Raw genomic sequence first — 18,724 nt, 5'->3', positions numbered from 1 at the left:
TGAGTTGTGGTTGGGAGTGGAAGGAGAAATGTGACATAAGAGTAAGGATGACTGCTTTTATACACTAGATTTTATTAATTTCCAATTTTCTTTCTTGGCACTATCTGAATCTAATCAAAATTAGGTAATGTCTTAAGAAAATTCATTTAAATAGTCAGTGTCATTATTTTTACAGATAGTTTATGAAAATATGTCAAAGAAAAAAGAAAAGTTAAGCATACTCACCAAAGGGAAGCAGGAGTTCATTTATCAATGTTAACACTATAAAATTATGATAGATCCACTATTGCATTGGTGACTTTGACATCAACCTAAACTTTAATAGCTTCATTCACAAAATTAAAATTGTGCTTGAAGTTTTTGTCTTCTAAAAAGAACTGTTTTTGAAAAAATAGATGTTCATTGATTAAAAAAAACACTTTGATATGTTTTTTCACGTTCCAATTATTTCAGTCCTTTTTAAATGTCTGGCAATATGAGAAAGATGACATTAAAGGTTAAATGTCATATTGACTAGAAGGAGAAGAAAAAGAAACAGCAACCTGAACAATTTTACCAGAAGGCGCACGGTAGTGGACTTATTACAGGTGTCATCTGATTGAAAGCCTGAGGTCAGACATTAAGGGAAATTTTATGGTTGTTGCAAGAGCCAACTTTCAGCTTCTGAAACCAACCACATGAAATACATAACAGAAATCTGGACCATAGAAATATAAATAATTTCCTTTGGTTCTTCTTGGACATAGTGATTATTTGTTAACTTGCATACATTTTCCTTCATCTAGTCCTTAATGAGGATTTAATTAATGTTAATAAATTGAATTATCATTACATTATGAACTCTTTTGATAGAGTCAAGCTACTTCTTACGTACTTTCTTCTCTCCCCAAAGAATATCAATAACTTGAAACCAAGAACATAACTTTGTATCTCTATTTCTAGCTCTTACAGTAGATTTTAAAATTCAGTGGATTAAATGAAGCTGAGTTGTATTGAATTGAATTCTCAGAGTCATCTGATACCTCTTGGCTCTTTGGTAGGGAAAAATAATAATAAATATCACTATGGGATATTAAAGCTGGTAAATACTTGAGATATATGCATTTTTTATATATAACGTTTATTTTATTTTTCCTCACTCTGCTCTATGAAAGCAAACAAGAAAATTCTTTAATAAGGAGGGGCATAAGGAATTTATGGAATATGTTCACCAGTTTCTTTCTATAAGTATGTCCTGAACTACCAGATCAACAGAAATATATTAGATGCTGTAGCTCTGAGTTTACCTCTAGCATCCAGAGCATCTATTTTTTAGCTTATAGTTAAAGGTCGTTTTGTATTTCTATCATTTCTTCATGTCAAGACCTGTGAAATAGCTATCTTTAACTTTCCCTTGTTTATTGTACAGTATGTGTATTATTTACTTATTATTAACTATTTATATTGCATTAATTATTTATGTAATTAAAGATCTTATTTTAGATGTAAACATGTAGATTAGTATATGCAAAAAAGGCAATAGGCAATATAGAATATTTTTATAAACATATATCATGATGCATCTAATTTAGGGCTAATATATATTTTCTTTATGAAATCTAAAAAATTTAAAATTCCCTAGATATTCTTTCCAACATGACTTATACTGAATTTATTACACATTCATCCTTTCTTTCAGATACCTTACTCCCAGTTTTTACTTTCTTTAAAGTAGGCATGTGATACTGATGCTAAGTGACTCAGTGTCTCTAGGTTAGCTTAGATGCAGGAGTAACACATGTCCCAATTACTAGACATATGGGAATACAGTGATAGACACTCCACTGTTGATGAAAATGCACTGGAAGCTCAGAATCGGGGCTGGCAGCTGAGGACCAGACTAGAAAGCACATACTTGAAGATGGAAAGCATTTTTAAATACCAGATAATTAGCCAACTAAACCCTACAAAGAATGGGTGTCATATAATTTCTCAGATAAAAACCCAATACTGCTCAAAGGGATATGGCAAAGGGAAGAAAACCCTGATTTCTCATTGTGTTAAAGCAGAGGAAAGCTTAGGAAAAGGATAAAACTGCCGGTCAGAAGAACTAGGATGGAACCCTGTTTCCGCCACTATTTTTCTCTCAGTGGTTAAATCAATTAACTTCTCCTGGCCTTCATTTTCTCATCTATAGTATTGATCTTGTCAGTGGTTTTATATATTTACACATAGATACATATTGATATGTTTAAGGTACATTATATATTTAAATTTTACTTATTTTAATATGATTACCTTATAAATGTGACATATATGAACACTTAAAAACCCACTTTAAAAAAAGGAAGAAGAAATAAAGAGAGAGAGAAAAAGAGAAAGAAAGCCAGTGGCTGAATTGTCACTGCCATGACTATTATTAAGAAACCAGCTAAGCAGTGATACACTCAAAGCATTTCTTTGTTCAGCTCCCAATGAACAAAAAACACTTTCCTCTAAATTATTCAACTAAATATATTCCAAACCAAAATATATTTGGTGTAAATTCTTTTTTTCTTTTCAGTGAGATAATCACACTGAAATATCCTATGCAGGATAATGCCTGCTACCTTTTCTTTACTTTCCAAAGCAAGGGATTTAAAACCTGAACTTCAAGTATGTACTTTTGCCCTATGTTGCTTTCGAATCTCAGCCTTCTATAAACATTTTAAAATTTCCCAAAGTAATATTTGAGAAACACTGTGATTGTAAACTATTTTTATTAGTTTAATGTCTTTTTACATGTAGCTTATCACAAGTTCTCATTGCCTGATTCAGTCACCCTAGATAATTTCTAGGATTCCAAATATTCAAACAAATAATGAAGTTAAACTAGATAGTCTTGAATTCACTTTTAGCTGTAACAAGCATACAGTTCTGAGTGAATTACTAATTTTATTTACTGTACAAACTTTGCTCTTTATATAATAATTATTCTCAAGTGGAGAAAAACATGTTAAAAATAGATTTTTAATCAAAACCAGAGATTGAGAAAAATCCCAAAACATCAAAAAATCAATAACATAGTTGGTCAATGATAAACCTGATAAGCATAGTAAAATAATTAACTATTGGAAGTAAAAACATATTAATAATTTTTAGAAAGTAATCAGGGCAACTGTGTCTATCTTCTTGATATAATGAAAACATACAGTGTCCACAGTTATGAAAGAGATTCTTGGGGCCACCAGGCCATAGTGGTACCTCACTGATACCATTCTTCTCTAAACGCAGAATAGATTTGTCACATATGTTCTTAAATTGGTGTTTGTAAGTCTTGTTGAGTTCTCAGTTGTCTAGCATTCTTGAAAAACTGAAACCATGTTTAATTATTTCTTAATTTTATATCCCTTTTCCTGAAGAAATGATGGCTTCAAAGAGCTAGAGCAATAATGATGCACTCTATTTTAGGAGAGTAAAAAGACCACAGGTATTTACTGTTCTTCTGTCCTCAGATGATAACCTAAGTTCACTTTCTACCAAGAGATACATGGTTCCCCGTAGTCTGCCATGGCTTTGTCTTCCCATAGTTTATAACCCAATATAAACATCCTCCTTTCTGAGTAGCCAATGGAAACTTTCTCCCTGGAACCAACTGCTTTTATTTGCACAAGCATCTTTCTAGTCACTTGAATTTTCAGCATTTCAGTTCACTTTTAGGTATTTCAATTTCTTCCTCTAACCTGTCCCACACTGAAAATGATGGAAGCCATGCATTTTGCTAGTTCATCTCAACTCTGTACCTTTAGTACTGCCTTATTTACCCACATGTCCCCTCAATGGGCATGATGAGTTCAAAATACCCTACATCAGTATTTCTAATTGGGGAGTTATTTTGTCATCCAGGGGAAGTTCATCCATGTTTGGAGACATTTTTGGTTTTCACAACTGGTTAGGGGAGATGCTACTGGCATCTAGTTGTCAAAGGCCAGGGATGCTGCTAAAATCCTACCATGCATAGGACAGACCCCCAGTCCTAAATGTCAATAGTGTTGAGACTGAGAAATCCTGTCCTCAACCTCCTTAGTTTGCCAGAGCCTTTTACATTTTCCTAAACAGCTCAGTCCTTACTTTACTGCTTTCTGGGTTCTTGCTTCTGAATATGCTCTCAACTATAATCATGTTTCTTTTCTTTGGAATTGCTGTCAGAATTTGCTTTTCCTAACTTGGATTTCTTTCAAAACCTGCTCTCCTATTCATATTCTGTCTAATCCTTAAAGCATATATTTGACTCCAGTCTCTTGATCATTCTTTTCTGTAGACTTGTGGGCTCCACACACCCACCATAAATGAATTATTTATTCATCCTTTCAACAAATATCTAGAAGACCTTCTACAACTCGGGTACTATGCTGGTGTTAAGTATAGTGGTGAAAATATAATTTCTCTGCTCACAAGGTATCTACCTTTAAGAGAAGGAGAAAATAATAAATAAGGATAACAGGAAGTTATGAGGCTCTTTTTGTCTTAAATACAACACCGGCCCCCAAAGTCAAGAACAAAACAGTAAGTGCGAAATATTCCCATGTTCGATTTCTGCAGTATTTGTAAGTAAGGTGGAAATGAAATAGTTTTGGGATATGTGTTACATGGATCTATGTTATTAAATGTTGGGACTGGAGAGTCAAAGTATATACTTTTATTTTTTATTTATCAGTTTATTTCTTTGGAAGAGGCTTTTGATGTGCAATACTTTATAATGAAGTAAGCATTGGAAAGTTCTAGAAGAGACATCTCCCAGAAACTGAAAAAATGTTATTCATAAGAGAATAACGCAACATTAAACATTTACAAAGTCTGGAAATACCAGTTGTGCCCACCGTATTAGATCGTATGCGTTTTGCCCTTAAAAATTTGGGTACAATCAAGTCAAACCTGGTTGCAGCACAGGAAGGAGTAGTTAGAACCAGGATGGAGAGAAGACGCTGTCTTCTTAGGGGGAAGCAGATCTCAAGTGAGTACGTGGAAGAACTTTATATTATATGAGAGTTCCGAGAGTTGGAAACACTCTCCTGAATATTTTAAAAACTATAATGTTGAGACTAAAAACTCCCAGGTGACTTTTTTTTTAAACAAACATGATAAAGAGAACCTACATAAAACACACACACAGACACATTTAGCTGTTCAATACCCATAGACCTGCTTTAGTGGTGGGATGGGAGTACGCAGGCTCTTGATATATAATTGTTTTCTATTCGAACCCTATTAATGACAACTATAAAAGCTTTGGGCACAAAACAAATTAATATGTTAGATGATTTTAGTTAGAAAAAGTCCTGGAAGAAAATAAATCAGGATGGCTTGATAGACATTGGCAAAAAATCTTTCTTAATATTTTTAAATTTTTTTTTAGTTTGTTTTTGGGGGGAGGTTATTAGGTTTATTTATTTATTTTTAATGGGGGTCCTGGGGATTGAACTTAGGACTTAATGCATGCTAGGCATGCACTCTACCACTGAGCTATACCTTGCCCCTGAGAAAATCCTTTAGATTTAATGATTATAAAGACCTTCCTGATGAGGAGACATTTGGACTTTTTGGATGAATATAGACATGTTTTTCTGATAACAACTACACGAAAAAGGTGAACCTAATTTAGAGTTTATAAAGATTTTTCATACAAATTCTCAAGCAAGAGGTAATAAAAGCATTTTTAGATAGAGTTATGTCCTAACAGAACTCTGATAATATTTTCCAGGGAGACCATCTCTTGGTTATTAACTCTCAAAATGCATACAACATCTATTTCCATCAGAAGTTATATAGAAAAACATATACTTACATCCTCAAAGCTCGCTCTAACACTTTAACAATGCAGTATTTAAGATCCTGAGTTGCAGTCCAGGTACACTTGGTGCTTTGAAACCATCTATAGATAGTTTAATAACAAAGGCTTTCAAAAAGAATGTGCATCTAAGATTTTGTAAGCACTCTGGGAAGCCATGCTAATTTCACGTTAACCTTTAAATGATCAGGTAACACTGGCTTAAACACTGTATATACTGACATTACAGCATGTTATTCGTATTTAGAGATTTTACTGTGTTTTAGTTACTTTTATAGTAAACTGGTTTTGAATTTGGGTTTAATGTGTAAGCATTATATTTATTTCCCATTTAAAATAATGGGAATAGACTCCTTGTTAGCATTTTAAGCAAAATGTCGAATGTTGAATATTTGAAAAAAAAAAAAGATATGGGGCCCCCTTATATATAAATAACAGCCAAAATTACTCTTTTACTTAAAAGTCCTTACTGGTAGTAGTGATAACGTATGTTTAATAAACTCTTCCATGAAGTTATTTATATAACATGATATCAAATATCAAGATTATTCATGTATAAATGTGAGAAGATCACTTTACAACCATCCCAAAACAATACACTCACAGCACTTACACGCATGTACACACTATATTCCCCTCACTGTACTACAGTGACTTGTGGGCACTCCCCCCTCCCACTCTTCTTTTTTACCCCTTGAATTAGTAACCCAGAGATTCAATGTTTTCATCTTTTCTTTCTCACCACTGTCTTATTTTTGTATATGCCTCTCTTGTATTCACCATTTTATAACCCCCTCACGCAGAAGCTTCTTTTATCTCTTTTTCTTGTTTCTTCAGTTTTTCACATAACATCTTTTAAAATCTACCTCCCTAAGTTAAGTCCCTTGAATTTATTTTTATTGCAATATGTTTCTGATAAGAGATAATTATGGATTTATTTTCTAAAAATATTATTTCTTTGGTTTTAGGCCAATGAATTTATAAGGACTAGTAATAATTGGTAGTAGATGGCAGGACTTTGATAATAATAATAGACTAATAATAATAAAAAGTAACTCAAAGAATTTTTCTATGCCAAATAAACTTTTAAAAACTTTATCTCTTATTTAAAAATAATAACGTTCAAATAAAAAATTTAAATCTACCCTTTAACCCATTATTTTTTAAATATAGAACTTTTAAGAAGTATAATCTTAGAATGAAGATTATGTGAAAATTAAGACTGTTGGCAAAAGCTGGGGAGAAATCTCTGTGAATGAAAAATAACTTGATACCTCACATTAATTTGCTCTTCAAAAAGTATCTCGGTATAATTCATCAGTTACAGGTGCGCGTGTAATGGCCATGAAGCGTGGGGAATTATTATTATGGTATTATGAATTTCTACCAAAGCCCTCTCATTTTCTTTCTTGGAGACAATATACAATTATATATTCAATTAAATATCATCCCCATTGTTCTGAAGAATAATGTTCCTTTCCAGAAAGAAAATGAAAAAGTGAGCTGTATGCTATTGTGTTTGCAAGGCAGTGACTCATACTTAGAAAATGTTCATATATTCAAATTCTCAGTTGCTTCTTATGAAAGCATGAATAGAAAAGGAGGGAGCACTTTAATAAATTTTCTCAAGTGAATTCTTAAATATTATAAAGCATAATATAGTTAAACTTCTGTATTCATTTTACCGAAGAATATTATTTAATCTTAAATTTTTATTATCATCATTTTTATTATTGTGTTGGTAACTGGGTGGCTGCATTTCATAGCTCCTGGTAATTGTAATTAAAAGTTAAAATAAAGAACAGCATGGAAGCTTCCAGGTAGATGGACTAAGTTTAGAAAAGGGCACAGTAATTTTGTTGGGATATAATATAGAAACCTTTGGTTCTCTCCTGAGTACCTTAATTCTAAGGAGACAATACTTAACAATAGGCAAAGCACTTTATGCAAATATCAGATCCTCTCTTTAGTAAAATTCTTTTACCAACCCCACTTTTAAAACTGTACCTGATACATTTATAGATTACATAGAACTATTAAATATAGAATTTTAAATGAAGATGTTAAATCTCAGCCCAGGATTAATGTTCTTCTACCAAGCAAGAAACTGAGCTGTGAGAATATGTACTAATATAGCCATTTTTCTAAAGGAACATTTTCCATTTTGGCTGACGTTTAGCTTAAGTTCTGCCAGTGACCTTCTCAGTTCTGTGTTGTGTCTTCCAAATAGCCCACAAGAACTCCAAGACCACTGAAGTTTTCAGTTTTCCTTGATACCTATGCTGTCACTGTGTACAAACCAGCATCATAAGCTTAGCCCCAAATCTAGTTTGTGTGAGTTTTGTTTTCGTGAATTCAACAGATCAGAGGGATTGAGCTGTGAATTATGAATGGACTGAGTGCATGAATTTATGGTACTCAAGTTTCTGAAGGGAAATAATAAAGAGATAAAGCAGAGATCAAAGACATGATCTCTGATGATTGTCAAGTAGCACAGAGTACAAGTAGAGAGCATCCAAGGAGAAATAGAGAAGGGAGGAGAGGGGAAGCGTAGGACTATGATAGAGGCCAACGAGAAACAGACTCCAAAGAATTGATGACTAATCGTGCTGAGTGATGTAAACTCATCAAGGAGAGAGGTGTAGCAATTTGGAGATCAGTGGGGACCAAGGACAGAGCCATTCCAATTATCTGAAGTAAATGGAAGTCAGATAGCTTTGGTTTAGCCTGGAAGGAAGTAACGCATCAGTTTCTCATAGGCATGTTATCAATAAGATAAAACAAGTGAAGAGAGGTAGCTTGAAATGATGAATAGTAATAGGATATTGTGATATGAACAGAAAGAGAGGATGTGAATGGACACAATTTTGTTAAAAATTAAAATTAAAAATATCTCTATTAAACTAACAGCCAGCATCACACACAATCACTAACCAGAAAAGGTATTCTCATTTAAATCATCAACAGGAGTAGTACAATTAAAAAAAAAAACACCCTTTTCACCACTAACATTTGACACACTTCTGGAAGCAAAATAACAGTGTAAAAAAAAAATCACATCTAGTTTTATGTGAGAATCAAATGAGATATATAATATTTTGAAACATCCTGACATATCCTTCATAATGATACTTCTAAAATTTATTTCATTATTACTTAATAGTCCAACAATCTCATAAGGTAGTTTTTAAAAAAAATTATCCCTCATTTACAAGTAAGAAAGATATGTCCTTATTGTCTAAATAAATTGTCTAAGGACACCAATCAAAGTAGAGATGGGATTCTAACTTAAAAAGATAACTCCAGAGTACTGTATACTAACCAATGTTACACCTCACTGCACCATTATTAATAAATAATAATAATAATATCATGTCTGTTGCCCCAGCAGCGGCAATCATACTGTTTAAGCAGTACAGTAATGAATGTGTTAGCTGACTTCCTTTTCTGAAATGATATCAATATAAAGCTAAAATTGCATAGGTAACAGGGATATTTCTACTATTTCGTAGTGATGTCAAACTTATTTTTGTAGCTGTTACATGCATATTACTTGATTTGTATATGAAATTAATGACACATGCACTTAGTATAAAATTTAAAAGGCAAAGTAGGGTATATAGTTCAGACTAGGACTCCTGCCGGGATACTTAGGCATCCAGAGTTCTCCTAAGACACAACTGCATTTACCAGTTTTCTTTCATTTTGTTTCTGGTTTTTGTATATATGCCAAGAGATATTCTAGAATTATTTAAACAAGTATCTGTGATTTGGTTTTTGCATAAATGGTGGTGTAATTTAGGCTATGGTATAAAACGTGGTTTGTTTATTTTTACTTAAAAATGTAACTTGAGGACATACTCCATTTCAGGACCTAAAGATATGCTTTACTGTTTAAAAATGTTTAGTAGCTGCATGGCATTCTTTCCAGTGGATATGTCTTAATTTGCTTTGTCACTTTCATTTTGAAAGGCATTTAGTTGTTTTTAAAAATTATTTAGTAATTTAATAACATGACATTTTATTTCACATGGTGCTGGTATATCTTTAGGAATATGACTAGAAGGGAAATGCTGATGCGAAGTCTGGAGAAATTTAAAGTTTTCATAGGTGTTGCTAAATTGCTCTCCATTGATGTTGTTTGAGTTTGTCCTGCCAAACAGCAAGGAATGAAAGTAACTGTCTCCATAATTGTATCAAATCTCTGTATGATCATCATTTAACATTTTTTTATCCTGTAAATGAAAGCATATATCTCTTATAAGGGAGAATGAGCATTTCTTCATGTGTTTAAAACATTTTTCATTTCTCTAAGTGTTCATATCTTTCACCAATTTTTCTATTAATAAGGTAGTCTTTTTTTGATCCATGAGTTTTCCTGCTTAATCAACCTTTAATTCTTTTTTCATTTTCAAATGTAATACACGTTGAAAGTTGAATAAAACACATGTATACTCTTTAATGAATAAATAAGTCAAGTGGAATGACCTCAACGTGGGTCAAGAAACGGAAAATCGGTAACCCCTAAGGAACTCTCTCTGTGGGTCTAATAACAATACCACCATTTCTCCTTTCTAGAGGTGACAGTCAGCTTCATTTTGGGTTAATAATGCCTTGCTTTTCTTTATAGTTTGAACATCTATGTAGCCAGTTAGAAATGACATACTAGAGTTCGAAATAGTTCATATATTCTTTTATGTCTTATTTCGCTCAAGTAAGTTTATGGAATTAAATCATGTTGTGCAGAGGCTCTCTGTGTATGCATATGTTTGGATTTAGTTATACATTCTATCAATAACAGATATATGATGTTTTCTCTTCCCCTAACTTTGGCTATTACTGACAATGCTTCCACAAACATTTCTGTACATGCACCCTGATGCATATGTACATTGAATAACTTCTGAGTATATAATTAGGAGTAAAATTGCAGATCTGTAGTGTGTGCCTCGCTTTCAGTTTTCCAAATATTGCCATTTTAGTTTCCTAAGTTTTAACTACTACGAACTCCCACTGGCAGTATAGGAGAGTTCCTTTCATTCTGCGTTGAGACCTCAGTTTGTTATTTCTGGAAATTTTATTTTTTCAAATCTGGTGATTTAATTTGCATTTTCCTAAATAATAATGAGCTTTCATTTCTGTGAACAAGGTTTTCAAGTGTTTTATTGATTGTTTCTTTAGGTCATCCACTCTGATCTTATTGGTTGCATCATTCCCAAACCTGCAGTAGGTGTGGAGCATGTGTTATTTTTCAAGCACTCTATCTCTAGGGTCCCAGGTCACATCCTTGAATAAAAGACAACACATCCTGGGTCATGAAGCTTACATGTTTAGTAGGAAATTAAAAATAAACATAACAAATAGATCACTCTTATGGTATGTAAAATGATGAAGAGTGCTGTCAGAAAAGAAGAGATAAAGAAAGGAGAGGAATATTGAGGGATGGAGCAGAGCAGTGGTGGTGGTCAACGCTTCCTCACTTAGAAGTGATATTTGAGCAAAGGATTTCAAGGAAGTGAAAGTGGAATTTTTTTCCTTGAAGAAGAAATTGTTACTTCAGACGCTCTAAATGAAAAATGGAATTTTGAGATTATACAAGTTCAGTAAAGAATTCTAAACTAGGACCTCTTAAAAGTCATCAGCATATAGATGGTATTTAAAGTCATGGGACTGTAAGATATCGAGAAAGTGAGTGTAGTGAGAAAAGTGGAAACAGGGCTGTTTTCAGGGACAAACCCACGTTGAGACATATGTGTGAGGTGGAGGAGGATGTGGGAAGGAGGAAGAAAAGCCAACAAATGCAGCTGAGAATGAATATTCCTTGAGGTGCCAGGAAAACTAAGAGCTGGGGGTGTCTTAGAAGACAGATGAAGAAAATGTTTGGAGAAGAAAGTGTATTAACTGAGTCAAAAGCTGCTGAGGCAAGTATGTAGAGAGTTTCGACTTGACTATTGACTTTAGCTTCATGGAGATTCTAGGTGAACTTGATGTTTATGTGATATAATGGGTCCAGAATTCTTTCTGTAGTGGATTTAATAGGGATGGAGAGAGAGAAACTGGAGCAAGTACACACAGTCTTGCTGCAGAGAGGAGCAAATGTTTGTAGCACTCTCTGATGAGGAGAGTGGGAGTGGGATCAAGGAAAAAATACATTTTTTCTTGTCTTTCTGCATTCGTAAAAATGCCAATAGAATATTGAATAGATGACATGAGAGGGAGCCGCTTTATTTTGTTCTTAATTTTTAAAAAATTTTCAACATTTTATCATTAATTGTGAGGTTGTTTTTAAAGATATTTTTATCAGACGAAAGGATTTCCTTTTAATCCTAGTGTGCTATGTTTTAAAATCATAAATGAATATGAAATATTGTCAAATATATGTATTCATCTATTGAGCTGTTTATTTTCCCTTTAATATGTTAATGTAAGGGTTTACCTTAAATGATTTTTCTTATTTGAACTAAACTTGCAAATTTGGAAAAAGTCCACATTGGTAAATGATATATTACCAAATTCCATTTGCTCTTTTTGTTTAAAATTTCTACTTTATAAAATCATTCCTTTTAATGCAAGTTATCACTAAGTAAAATTACTTTTTTTAACTGTTCCTCCTCTACTTAGATATCAAAGTTATGACAGCCACATAAAATGAGATATGAAATATTAGCACTTTTATTACCTTACAAAACTTGTGTGTGCTGTTGAATTATTGATTTCATTAATGTCTGGAATTCTTTAAAAATATCTTCTGATACAACAGTTTTATTACGGGAAAATTTGGGTTATTGACTTCCTTTAATGGTTACAGGGCTACCTTTCCTTCTTGACTCAGTTTTCATAAATTGCATTTTGGCATTTATTAAATATTTTTTGAAAGAAAAAAACCAATAATGCATAAAAGAGTCCCAATGAGATTTTTTAAAAACTGTTTTATTTTAGAATCATTTTAGTTTTGCAGAAGAGTTACAAAGAGTTTCTGGTCACCCCATCCCCAGTTTCCCCTATTGTTAACATTTTAAATTATTACAGTACATTTGTTGCAAATTATGAGCTATAGGCATACATTACTATTAACTAAACTCGATAGTTTATTAGGATTTTATTATATCTTCTTTAATGACGGTCTCTTCCGGGAAACCCCATGGCATTTAGCCTTCATGTATTTTTAGACTTCTCTGTGCTGTACAAGTTTCTCAAGTTCCTTTTGTTTTGATGACTTTGACATTTTTAATGTTTACTGATCAAGTATTTTGTAGATTGTTTCTCAGTTGGTTTTCCTGATAATTTTCTCTTGGATAGACTGTGGTTCTGGGTTCTGGGGAGGAAGACTGCAGAGGTGAGGTGCATTTTCAACATCATATCATGCACTGGGCACATGCTGTCAGTGTTACTCATCACTGATGATGTTAACTTGATTTGATACCTGGGTCAGGGCTCCATGTAGCATCACTTTCCATACCGTACTCTTGGGAAACTAGTCACTCAGCACAGCCAACACTTCAGGAACAGGTGATTATGTTACAACTCCTTTAAGGCTAGAATTTACAAAATTACTTGAAATTCTTCTATATGGGAGATTTGTCTCTTCTTCCCTGTTTAGTAGTTATTTATTTTTATGTAGCTACATGGAGAGATATATATTTATTTATATACACATATATATGTCATCTATATATTTATATTGTGTGACAATCTAATACTACTTGGTTTAATTTGTTGCTCAAATTCATTAAGCTTTGACCACTGGGAGCTCTATCAAATTGGCTGCTGTGTTCTTTTGACATATGCACCATTTTATTTTCTGAGTACCCTTTTATTTTCTGGCACTATAAAATATTTTCTGTTCATCTCCTGTTGGGACAGGATAGTTCGTATCCAACACTAAAACAAGACATCGCTCAAAGAGGACTTTGTTTAAAAATAGAAAAGCCGTGAGGATATTTAACCTTCCAAAGTTTAAATCAAATCAAATAATCCGGGAAAGCATACAGCTCTGAGTTTAAACAAAAAGAAAAAAAAGAAACAGTGCAAGAAGAGGTATTTTAAAAGGTAATATAAACAGTTGTGAAAATTAAATATAAAACACATCAGGAATATATCAGTAATAGAGAAGTTATCCTCACTTTAACTGCTGTTGGAATTACTAAATATCCATATATGGAATTTAAATTCAAATTATACCTGATATAATTGAAAAAAAATCTCATCACAAAGAATCCTTCAAATTGTTATTAGAAATGAGAGAAATAAGTATCTTAAAAATAAAGTTAAAGAAATAAATAAAAATGTCACTAGCAGATTAATAAGAAACAGGCATGCATGAATGATATCTATAGTTTGATTCAAATTATAGTAATTTCAAACAAATGTAAGAAATTGTAAGTTTTTATGTCTTTGATTTGATAACTCAGATCTGCAAAATTTAGAAATTATTAATTCCAAATAAAAAATAACATTTACAGACACACTGTTTATAAAACTACAAATTTAAACCTATCCAAACTTCTAATAACAGGATAATAGCTAAGCAATTAAGATATCTGAACACAATGTAAAATTTGCATGGGTCTTAAAATAACAAACAGACTATGAAAGTACATGGAAATGCGACTGAGAAAAAAACATTTTTGTTATTGAAAAAAATGTTACAAAGTAGAAAGCATGTACTATTTAAAATTTAGTGACTGTATATGTGTGCTTATTCACAATCACTTACTCAGTCATTCAGTAAAAACTTACATTGCTGGAGCATCGTTCATGTGTTAGACGCGGAAGATGTAGCTTGTAGTTCTGGCCTTTCTAAAACTTACATTGTGACAAAAAGCCCAAAACATTGAAAACAATGCAAAATATGCATATAAATATAAATACAAAGTCAAATATTCATTAGGTGAACTTTTAGCCAAACTGTCTTAAACTAACTCCTAGAAAGATGGAAGCAAGAGTCTGTTCCAAAATTTCAGACTGAGGATGCCAGAGGTATGCTGAGGTGAAGCTAACCTCCTTGTCTCAGATCAGTATGAGTGGCTGTCAAACCTCTTTACCTGAAACAGTATCTTCTTTTACAATTAGTCTTGGTTCTGGTAGAGAGACTTTCCTGGTAAAACTTCAAGGTGATTAACTTCACTGCTAAATATGCAGTGGTATTTAGACTATTTACATTAAGATGATTATTGATATGTTTAGGTTTGACTCTATCATCTTGCTGTTTATTTTCTATTTCTGTCACCTGCTTTTGTTGCCCTTTTTTTCTTTCTTCCTACTTTATTTGAACTAATTGGATTTTTAATAAGCTTGTATCATTTTTTGCTTTTGCTTATTAGTTGTAACTCTTCATTTTATTTATTTATTTATTTATTTATTTATTTATTTATTTATTTATTTATTTATTTATTTATTTATTTATTTAGAGTAAAAGTAGGCTTATTAACTACTTTTTACTAGACTTCACTCTTTACAAGACAAGGAGGTGGGCAGTGGTTAAAGTAAAGAGATACACGCTCCATAGACAGAGTGCGGGCCATCTCAGAAGGCAAGAGACAGCGCTTCATTTTGTTTTCTTAGCAGAGGAATTGGGCTGGTGTGGGCTCAATCCAGAAGCCTTTGTAGCTCATGATCTGAAGAGAATTTGCATATTTTTTTAAGGCTGGATTTAAGAAAAAGAAAGAAAGAAAAAGAGGAGCGAATATGGTGTGGAGACTACGTGGCCCTCAAAATTCAAAACAGTTACTCTCTGCCCTTTACACACACACAAAAATGCATCCCGAGTATACTGACCCTGTGTTTGTGGCTTCTTTAGGATTAATAGTACAGAAAGTCTTCCTTTTGTGTCGTCATATGGGACCATAAAAATGTCTGTGCATGCTGAAACCATGCAGCTTGTTCTTAACATTCATTGGGGAAAATTAAACTTCTGTTACTTTAGAATTTTTTTTTTTTGGTCAAAGCTTCAAAACACTTCTAATATTTGCTCTAAACTTATAGGAAATAAAACAGTATAAAACTAATATTATTGAGTGTGCTGTCACTTAAAAGATTAGAAACATTGGTAATTAAAGTATTTTATTTCAGAAAAAAAGAGTAGTTTGAATAGTGCTTCCATTCTTCTCATCCAATACATGACACATTTTTTTATGTCTTGGCAAATTCTCATACTCCCTTCTAAGTTTTGTTGTTGTGAAATATCTCTGAGTTCCTTTAATGTATAATGTCGCCTAGATACTGGAAATCACCACAGAATATTTTAGCGCTATTCATCTCCACCATGAATTATACTGTCACTGTCTTTTATGTTCCTTGGTTGTTCAGATTGATTCACACACTTTGCATTCTCTTCACTATTTCTTCTTCCATGTCAGACTTTCAGTTAGGGAGGACTTGCTTGCCTTTGTTATGAAATAAATGTTTTCATTAGTATGTATGCTGGTGGTGATATCTTCAGCTTTTTTTTAACCTGAAGATATTTTTGGCCTTGTGTCAAAAAGTTAATTTTTGTGGGGATAGAATTTGAGAGTGACAGCCACTTCAGGTAACATTTCTCTGTCTCCTGGGTTATTAGTGGATTGTTGCTACTGAGAAATCAGCTGACAGTCTGCCTCTCCTATGAAGATAATTGGCTTGTTTTTGTCTGACTGCTTTCAAGTTTTATCTTAAGGTTCTCTATTTTACTTACACACTTTTAATCTAGCTCAAAATATTGGTGAAGGTCAGCGTATTGTTACAGCTTCTTACGGTGAGTTTTTTTTTTCTTTACCTTTAATTACTTATGCATTTTCTTTCCCTTATTCCTCTACCTTTGCTTATGGTAAGGTAATTTTCTCTCTACGTTCACAGCACGAACAAAACTGGGTTTAACTATTTAATATTTGCATTTCGAGTCTATGTCTTTGGCCTTGAATTGTGTACCTGTTACCCAAGGAACACAACAAAGCTGTAAAGCAAGCTTTCCCTTCTAAACATATTCTCATAGAAAAAGCAACTTCATGATCTGCTGAGTTGTTTTGTTTTGTTTTTGTCTTTTTTTAAATTTAGGTATTATAGCACAATATTATAAATCTTCCTGAGTGTTATTATGAGTTGCAAATATATTTTCCCTAGCATATATTGTATTTTACCATTTGAGTAGGTACCTGTAAACAAATTATTCAGTTAGTTTTATGAAGTTAAATTATTTATTTTTGTCTTCTCAAGTTGTTTCCCTCATTTTTCTGATCTCTTCTTGAAAAATGCATTCTTTCATTTTTCTTTTTCCTTGCTAAATCAGTTCACAATCATATGTTGCATTTATTTGCCATGCCTTCTTGGTTTCTTTCTGTCTTCTGACAAAGTTCTCAATATTTCTTTGACTTCATGATCCTGACACTTTTGCAAATTACAGGCCACTTACCTTCTGAAATGTTCTTCAGTTTGTGTGTGTCTGACGATCTCTCCTGATCAGATCTGGGTTATGCGTTTTCAGCAGGAAATCACACAAGGGATGCTGTTCTCATTGCATGCAGTCAGGGGGCACAAGATCTCAATTTGTGCCATTACTGATAATAACTGTGATTATTGGATTAAAATGGCATCCTCACTGTAAAATTATTCCTGTACCTTATTCCTTTTTTATTTAAATTTGCTCATTAAGATTTCTTTTTAGAGCAGTTTTAGGTTCACAGAAATATGATGAGGAAGGTACAGATATTTCTCAAAGATCCCTTGCCCTTACACATGCCTACCCTCCTCATTATCAACCTCCCCCACCAGAGTGATGCATTTGTTATGACTGATGCACCTACACGGATAATCTTTCAAAGTCCATAGTTCACTTTACAGTTCACTGCACATGTATGTGCTATGGGTTTGGGCAATATAATGACACGTATCCAGTAGGATGGATCATAGGGACCACTCCACTGACATAAAATTCCTGTGTTCTCTACCTATTCATCCCTCCCCATCTCCTAACCCTGACAACCAATAATCCTTTACTGTCTCCATAGTTCTGTCGTTTCCAGAATGTCATATAGATGGAATCACACAGTATGTAGCCTTTCCAAATTGGCTTCTTTCATTTTACTCTCCTCATTTTTTCCCCCATGAATTCTATTTATGTTTTAACCCCTTTCTATGCTATTAAAATATCTTATATCAACTTTTATGTCAATGTTTTTACTCTTGTCATATAAAACCCATTTTCTTCTTACTTTTTTTTAGCAGTTCATGCCTACTCTCCTGAATATTGTGCCCATAATTCTTATGTGGTTTAAAACAATTTACTATATAAATAATTACCTGTAGAATATTTTGGAATTCCATATAAATTCTTTTATCCTGTAAAACAAAACAGTCCATACCTGTTTTGTCATAATTTTCTGATAACCACTTTTTGTATATATCTATTAGTCATATTGTTTGGCTTCCTTTTTTCCTATTCTAGTACAGTTATACAGATTACAAGCTGGTCCCTTTTTACTTGCTGTTGAAAACAATGTATTAGTCCAGTTATTTATAGGCAAAGGCAAGAATGTAGGACAGGAATTCTCTGTATATGTGAACTAAATAAGAGGCAAGACTTTTGTTTGTTTGATTTTACTTCTTTGCAGCCAACTCAAATTACTGACTTTCAGACTTTTTAAAATGTAGATTTTTCTCCTCTTTCGGTCTCATATTAACATAGCTTCCTGCAAATATGACTTTTCTGTTTGATTCATTTTACCTGCCATTTTTGGGCTGAAACTCATCCTATTTATTTCTGTGATCAGCCCACATAGCTATTTCCTGTTTTTCTAAATAAGACGGTCTTGATTTTTTTTTTTTTTTTTGCCATGTAATATCAAATAGTTTGTCAAATGGAGCTCTGCCAAAGTTTTCTTAGATCCTTTGCTCTGAGTATTGTCTCTTAGTGTCTTTTCCCCTTGCCATTTGAATAAAAATTCA

The 18,724-nt window shown here is 32.9% G+C and overlaps 1 protein-coding gene across 1 annotated transcript in view; it reads left to right on the top strand.

The window, feature by feature from the left end:
- The window catches only part of LOC105098671 (cadherin-10), a 105,220-nt gene that overhangs the window by 1,001 nt on the left and 85,495 nt on the right, over nucleotides 1-18,724 (top strand). The gene's annotated exons all lie outside the window — the stretch shown is intronic.

Source organism: Camelus dromedarius, chromosome 3 (genome assembly GCF_036321535.1).
Source record: "Camelus dromedarius isolate mCamDro1 chromosome 3, mCamDro1.pat, whole genome shotgun sequence".
Classification (NCBI taxonomy): domain Eukaryota; kingdom Metazoa; phylum Chordata; class Mammalia; order Artiodactyla; family Camelidae; genus Camelus; species Camelus dromedarius.
This window is presented reverse-complemented; position numbering and strand designations above follow the sequence as displayed.